The sequence below is a fragment of the Danio rerio genome, chromosome 4 (genome assembly GCF_052040795.2).
Source record: "Danio rerio strain M-AB ecotype USA chromosome 4, GRCz13ab, whole genome shotgun sequence".
Taxonomy (NCBI): domain Eukaryota; kingdom Metazoa; phylum Chordata; class Actinopteri; order Cypriniformes; family Danionidae; genus Danio; species Danio rerio.
The window spans coordinates 50,509,464-50,517,505 of record NC_141024.2 but is presented as its reverse complement, the minus strand read 5'-3'; the positions used below and the strand labels follow the sequence as shown (position 1 = coordinate 50,517,505).

At 38.4% G+C, this 8,042-nt stretch overlaps 4 non-coding genes across 4 annotated transcripts; 2 read left to right on the top strand and 2 right to left on the bottom strand.

Moving 5' to 3' along the window:
- Positions 1–326: 326 nt before the first annotated feature.
- On the bottom strand, positions 327–399 carry trnak-cuu (transfer RNA lysine (anticodon CUU)). The gene has a single exon. It is a non-coding gene; the product is annotated as a tRNA-Lys (tRNA).
- Positions 400–560: 161 nt separating this feature from the next.
- Positions 561–634, bottom strand: trnaa-ggc (transfer RNA alanine (anticodon GGC)). Its single transcript has one exon. It is a non-coding gene; the product is annotated as a tRNA-Ala (tRNA).
- Positions 635–5,125: 4,491 nt separating this feature from the next.
- trnar-ucg (transfer RNA arginine (anticodon UCG)) lies at positions 5,126–5,198 on the top strand. Its single transcript has one exon. It is a non-coding gene; the product is annotated as a tRNA-Arg (tRNA).
- Positions 5,199–6,033: 835 nt separating this feature from the next.
- On the top strand, positions 6,034–6,106 carry trnar-ccg (transfer RNA arginine (anticodon CCG)). Its single transcript has one exon. It is a non-coding gene; the product is annotated as a tRNA-Arg (tRNA).
- The last annotated feature ends 1,936 nt before the right edge of the window (positions 6,107–8,042 follow it).

Genomic DNA, 8,042 nt, shown 5'->3' with positions numbered 1-8,042 from the left:
CATAACAAAAGACTACAATAAACAAAACAGCTTTTATCAGTAGATTTAAACGTTGACAAAAAGAACTTACCTTGATCTGTTATATTGTGCTGTGCGCTCGTGAGAATACAGCGGTGTTGTTATTCATTTGCATATGCCGCAACGCGATTGGCTCTCATCCATTCTGACAATGGAGAGCGAGAGCCAGACGATCCTGATCCAGGTAGCGCCACAGAGACTTAGTTAAAGGTCACCTACAGTGGTAGAAACGCTGAACTTTGTCTCAAAAGGTCTGCTACATAAACCCTTATGAAAGTTTGCTGTGACAGACAGAAAGGTAATAGAAACGCCCAACGTGGGGCTCGAACCCACGACCCTGAGATTAAGAGTCTCATGCTCTACCGACTGAGCTAGCCAGGCAACTTACTTAAGAACTAGACACTGTTGACATCAATACCTTCCCTACCCGTGACAATCTTCTGCTAAATTCTGAATTCATCTTGTAACGCTGGACAGAATGAGGCCCAGGATCTATGCCCAGTGCACGTGTTAGCAGTTGCAAGCCTGCAAAATGCTTAATTCGTCCCTGGGTGGGTTTGAACCACCAACCTTTCAGTTGCCAGCTAAACGCGCTAACCGATTGCTCCACAGAGACTTACTTAAAAGTCACCTACAGTGATAGAAAAGCTGAACTTTGTCTCAAAAGGTCTGCTAAATGAACCCTAATGAACCTGCGCAATACGCAAGGCGCAGCGCAATAGTCTTTTACTACTTTAAGCTCGGCGCAAGGGTCATTTTCAGGCAGTGCGCCACGCTGTTTAAATAGCAAATGCATTTGCGCTCAACTGTGCGCCCATAGGCGTTCTGGTCTAAAAAAGCAGGAGTGTTTTGGCGCGTTGCTATTTTGAGAAACTGTAAATAGTCTGATCTTTAGACCAGAACAAAGTCCGTCTATTGTCTGGCGCAAAGTGCGCCTGGCTTACACACTACACACAAGATGCAATACGCAAATATCTTTACATATGAAAAAGATATAATATATTAAGGATATATAATAAGGATATATATAGTATATAAATATAAATGATTAAAATATTACAAAACATATTAATTTATAGCCTACATTAATTTAAAAACCACTGCCTTCATACTTTCTTCATCTCGGGAGGCTTTTTCAGTTCATTCAATTTTCTTTTGTATAATGTTATCATTATTAGCAGTATTATTTATTATAGCCATATTAATATTTGTTTTATTAAAAACAAGCTTAGATTTGTCCACCTGTCAGGTTTTAGACCATATGGGGCATAGCGGGTGTATTTGGAAATAACTCAGTATTTTGACCAAACTTTGTTATTATTATTCATTTATTTTAGTTTGCTGGAAATTAGAACTGAATTTAGAAATAGTTTGAAACAACTCTTTGCACTTAACAAACAAAATTAATGTCTGTGCGGTAAGGTTTCCCTATCCACGAGAGCAAAAGTGAAAGTGAACTTACTTTACGTCATGTTAATAGCAATGCGCTTATGGCGTGACGCAGCTGGCTCTTAAAGGTAATGGAAGATGAGACTCTGATTGGTTTATTCTCAAAACACACTTGTAAATCATTAAGAAAATAAACTCAACCCTTTTAGACCATGCGCCATGATTTTCCCGTCCTTAAGTTAGCATAAATGCATTCGCCCTGAAAACGTTTGCGATCTGCGCATGGACCGTCAAAACAGAGCCCACAATGTCAATGTACAAAGTTCACGCACGTGCGCACACACAGATGCACACACACTGACAGACAGAGCGTGTTTAGCTTCCCACTCTTTTTACACGCATATGTGACAGGATACAGCTTAATCTTTACTGCTGTATAGATATCTGTCATGTTAATGTGCAAAATAAACCTGATTCTTTTATAATTGTTCTGACAAGCGGCTGTGCTGATGAAGTAAAGCTGAAGTGAATCACTGTACTTCATTACACACGTGCACTGTTTTAAAACACTTTAAACATGTGAAACTTACTCTTGATCACATTTGATGATGATTGATGATCCTAGCGAACTGAACAGACCTTTTATTCCCGGTTGCTTTGTGCACGTCTGGTCTTGTTGACATGATTAAACACGTGACTACCGGGACATGTTACTACGCGAAGCTGTCAATCAATTCGGTGGGCGGGAGGACTGCGCTTCTTTTTATCTTGTGTGATCAGATCATTGTTTCTGCACTGACACGTTGTTAGTATTTGCTTGCTGAAAGAAAAAATTACATCTTCTTTTTAAACTTTGTGTTTATGCTATTAACATACTGCTTGTTTTTTTCTTTCTTTGCAGTATTGGATTACATCTAGTCCTGATTGCATTTTTACTCCAGTTCCAGTCCAGCACAGTTATACCTGCCAATCAAGCACCTGAAGCTACCAAGCAGATGTCTGGGCAGCTGTGAGCCAAACTCTTAGGAACATTGGTTCTCCAGGAAGAGGACTGGACATAATTTCTGTAAGTGATTAACCTAGCACGGCTCCCCCTCAACTGGAAGCAGTAACTGGGAACCAAGACTCAACTGGTGTGATATGTTAAGATTATCTAAAAAATAAATTTTCTATGAATATTAATTTAATCTTTTTTATAGAATTATCTGTTGTCTGAGACCTGACTCTGGTGGCCAAGAATTACATTTCTCTTTTCTGCTTCATACAAAACTATCTATCTTACAGTAGCCAAGCTCAGTCAAAATAAAATCATCATATTGTTTAAACTTAGTTTTATCAGGTGATTGAAGTTGACGTGCAAACTCACTGTGTGCAGACACCTCTGCATGGAAGGCTGTTATGCCAGTCTCACAATGCATGAGCAGTGTATATTTTTTCTGCGTGCATGCTAACAACTGGGGTTCTCAGGAATTGCACAGAAATGGTTTTCTGCATGCATCCATCTATTTGTTTTCTATTCAACTAGTTTGTTTGCATTCTTCGTCTCTCTTTCTCTCTCTCTCTCTCTGAAAAAAATAAATAAATCAAAGCCTTAATTTGTTTTGAGTGTAGAAATGTCTAGAACTTTGTCATCCTGGAACTCCTGTAAAAATGGTATTTCCCGAGTTTCCCCAAAACATTCTTTACTCTAGAAATTTTAGGGTACAAATGGTAGGGAAAATACAAACATGAAAATTTAACTTTGTTTTGTTTAACTCAATATATTTTTTATGTTTTGTCTCACTTAGGTGATACAAAAAGCAGCTTGGCCACAGCATCCAAAGTGAAAACTTCTTGCAAGACACAGGGTGATGGAAAGAGCAGAAGATCAGTGATCAGACATAAGTATATTGATGCCCCTGAGAGGACAGATTTATAAATTAATGTTATATATAGTTGTTCTGTTTTATCATATATATATATATATATATATATATATATATATATATATATATATATATATATATATATATGTGTGTGTGTGTGTGTGTGTGTGTGTGACATTAATAACTTTTACATTGTAACACAAAACATAAAAAATAGTCAAAATGCATGAGTAGTTTTGAATCAATAAAAAATCTAAATGTTTTTAAAGCACCAAATCATTTGAATGGTTTCATGTCGGACGCAAATGCCTTAAATGCAGCTTTGACATCATTGGAATAAATTATATTTTAACATATTCAAATTGAAAAGTTAACATATTAAAAAGGAATAATTATTTACAAGGTTACTTTTATATTTGCATTTTTATAAACTAAAGCAGTTTTGTCCCAAACCTTTGAAAAATAGTCCATGTTGTCTTTATATTTTTAGATGCTTCATTTATTACTGATTTTTCTTTATGCTTTCAAAATATGTAATTATGCAGTTGAAGTGATATTGTGCTATTTTGCTACATAGTAGAAGTGAACTAGTTTTGTTCTGTGTTAAAGCCACAATGGCCCTGCATATAAGTGCTTTACTGGGACCTTATAGGCACATTTTGTGCCTGGACTCAACTTAGTATTAGTGGGACCTTACTATTTTGTTAATTACTAAATACCCACAGAGCATGCTTATAGGACATACTTCTGACCCAGATACTGTGCCCCAGTATAGCTATACTTCGCCCAGTGTGGCCATATACACTCCTCTTTGTGTGGACTTGCTTTGGGCCCACAGTGAACTTCTGTTTCGAGTGGGCCAGCCCACAGTTTGGTCTAGCGACATTGTATATGTTTTTGGTATAGACATGTTTGTATGGAAATTTGTGCACTAATACTGTACACTCAAGTACATGAAGGTGAGCTTAAGCAAACTGCATAAAACATTCAAAACTAAGAGAGACAATCTGCTAGTTCAGTGAGACGTCATGCAAAGTGGCTTCCGGGTCCAAGCGCTCTATTCAACTGAATGGGGAGACTCGTGAAATGGTAATAATAAATGTTTACAAAGCGATTTAGTTTCGAAAATCAAGATCACAACATATATGTCCATGCCTAATATACAATGGCCAGAAAGTAATTAATTTTTTTATAAATTGTTAAAATTCTGGTATTTGTGATGCAGCAAGCCCAGAGATTGTTGCGTATACTGACTTTATAAAAAATTAACTTTAATGTGTGATATGAATAAAAAGTGATCATAAACAAATAATTTCTCAACTCAAACGAGTGGCGGCTTGGACCCGGAAACAGTATTACATAAGTCACCAACACGTCACCACTTAACAAGTGAATAGAAAAGCATATCTTAATTAAGATATAAATTGTATCCCATTAAAATATTGTAGAAATTATCCTATAGGAATGGTTCCAAAATATGATGCTTCTATTTTGTCTGTATAAATGTGCGAGTCAGATTGATTTAGATCAGAAGTCCACTTCATGTTCATTAACTGATTTCACAGTTGAAAGTGCTACAATTAACATAGACATACCCTAGACAGCACAGCACAGCACCACTTCACTGCTCTTTCTGTGACAGCCAGGGGACTCATGCAGGATTTGAACCCAAGACCTCTCGCAACCTAAGCGAGAATCATACCCCTAGACTAACAAGTCCTGAAGTAGCACCCAGCAGTGCCACAAAAAAGTCTGTGAAACTGGTCTAAACTACTTTTTGTTCATGTTGTTTTTGTTACGTGCATCAGCAACCCCCATGGATACATATTTTAGTTTACAGGCAGAAAAAAAGTGGCCCAGTGGCCTAATGGATAAGGCATCAGCCTTCGAAGCTGGGGATTGTGGGTTCAAATCCCATATGGGTCGTTTTTGATGCAGTTCCTTTTAAGTTGGCTGTGCAGCACAATCCAGTGTGACCTTCAAAAAGCTAGGTTCATACCCTTAGGTCAAAAAGACATGACAATGGAAAACTCTTCAGAGAAGCTCTTTTGTCATTAGGTGTACACACCAGATCGTCTGAAAGCAATAGGAATCCTAAAGTGCTTTTTTCTGAGTTACAAGAACTTACTGAGTCATACAACAGATATAGTAAATGCTTGTGTTGGCCCAGTGGCCTAATGGATAAGGCATCAACCTTCCAAACTGGAGATTGTGGATTCAAGTCATGTTTGTTGGGTTACTTTTAAGTTGTGTGAAAAAATCCTGACCACTCGAAGCTTAGGTGTGATGATCTGAGGATAATAGTTAGCTTAGAATTCTCAGACTTGCTGCACACTTCAATTAAGATTCTTCCAATCTTGCTCGAATCTCACTGTCAAGTTAGAAACTAAATGGTTCCGCTAAGCTCTGGTAATGGAGATCTTGACTTCAAGTACCCCGTGGCTCTCAACTCACGGTCTCATGTTAGGTGGATGGTGATGAAATGCAAACAAGAAAATAGCTGCTGAAAGGTTGTGATTTCAAGTTAATGAGAGTGGCCTTGACTGGAATTCGAAACTCTCACGACCGGTCATACTATACGCTAGAACCATACCCCAGAACCAGAGACGCGAATGTGAATGATTACAGAAAGAAAAAGTTTGTCCATTAGTTTTTATTTGACGGAATTCAAACTGGCATTGAGATCCTAAAGTGCAGTTTTCCATGCAGTGGCATCTTGTTGAAGGCATACAAGAGATCCTTGATAGAAGACTGGTGACATGGCCCAGTGGCCTAATGGATAAGGCATCAGCCTCCGGAGCTGGGGATTGTGGGTTCAAGTCCCATCTGGGTCGTTCTTGAAGGTCTCACTTCTACTTGGGAGCAATGTTTGGTAGATGAAACACAGTAGCTGTGAAAACCTTGAGATGTTTTAGTGTGTCATTAACTTCCTTCATTGTCATCCATATTTCCTGTTATGACTAAAAGGGTAACAAGATTCCTAACACGAAAGGTCATTTTGAATCCTGCATGGTGCCTACAGAGAAGAGACTGCGTACAAACACAAAAATGGTGCTTGCATATAAAGCTGGTGCGTTGTTCAAGATCCATGAACAAATCTAACAACCGAATCATTGCCACTGCTTTTTTGTCTATAATTGTACAGGTTAGGCTAATTCAGATTAGAAATCAACTAAATGTTTATTAACTAAAGTCACAGCAAAAGTTGCTTCAATTAACACAGAAACACCAAAGCATCACTGCTTTTTCTGTGACCGACATAGGGCTCGTCTGGGATTTGAACCCAGGACTTCTTGCAACCAAAGCAAGAATCATACCCCTAAAGCAATGAGCCCTTTAGAAGCACTGCAGTGCCACAAAAAATTCTGTGAAACTGGTCCAATCTACTTTTTGTTCATGTTGTTTTTGTTACATGCGTCAGCAACTCCCTGGATGCATATCTGATTCAGTCCTTCAGCATCTTTTTTTTCTTCTTCAAATGAAAGTGTTTTACAGTAAAATCATTATGAAGTTGGTCTTTTGTTGCTAATAATTTATTTATATTATCTGATATATAACTAATTCTATTATATAGCTTTATCTCTTAACCAGGAGAAGGAGGGAAAATGCACTCACTCACTCAATGCAGTTGAATCAATGAGCAAAAAACAACACATTAAAGGTTACCAAGACATATATCACAACAAGAGAGATCTGTTATGGTACAGGCACAAATCAAGTGACAAAGAAATCAAGAAAGCAACTTTTAATCAGAAACTTCCACACCACAGCACATCAGCTTCTAAATGCACCCACTCTGTCTAAGGTAGGCTCATATATATATATATATATATATATATATATATATATATATATATATATATATATATATATATATAGCAGCTGGGCATAGTTAATCTGAAAGCAAGTTGGGCCGCGGTCACACTAGAGTTTGTGCTTGCAAAATTCTTTCGTACAGCGCTGCAAAAAAATGCGGGATAAAACAATATGATTAGACGTTGCTAAAAGCGACTGATTGCTCCATATAGCTCATGTTTTGATCTTCTATTGGTCTCATGCACTCACGTAATGCAAATTTCAAGCTTTGGTCTTACCAGATGCTGCAATCTAATCGTGGGAAAGACACTTGCTCCTGAGCAGATTCGAGCTTAGGGATGTGTTGCTGTCACACCAACGAGTCTGCCGTGAGTTTCAAAGAACACATTATACTGACTAGTTGCCAACTTAAATGTACTCTCTCATGTACTTAAATGTACTTTTCTGCCAAATTTTACAGACGCAGAGAGGACACAAAGCTTCCTAGTGAAGAGTGTTCACTGAGTGTTCCAGCGTTCACTGAGAGTGCACACACTCAAGCAGTTTGGCTGTGTTTAAAACCACATCTGGCATCGGTGGAATTCAAACCCACGCCCCGGAAGAGACTGGAGCCTAAATCCAGCGCCTTAGACCTCTCAGCCCCACTACCCTAGATGTATCCATGCAGTGGTCCCTTCTCTGCCAAATTTTACGGAAGCAGAACAGCAGAGAGGACTCAGAGCTTCTAGTGAAGCCCTTCAACTTTGGCCAAGGAGTCTACATTTGGATGTGAGCGGAAGCGTGCAGTATCACTTTGCAAGTGAAGGAACTCATCGGCATATTGCAGTGGTCAACACAAGTTGAATCTGAAATCTTGGGCATCTCCAATGGTCTCATTCATTGAACTAGCTTGAGGGCTTATACTATCAGGATAACAGAGCGCCAATTGATTTCGGGCTCCTCTGACCAGTACTT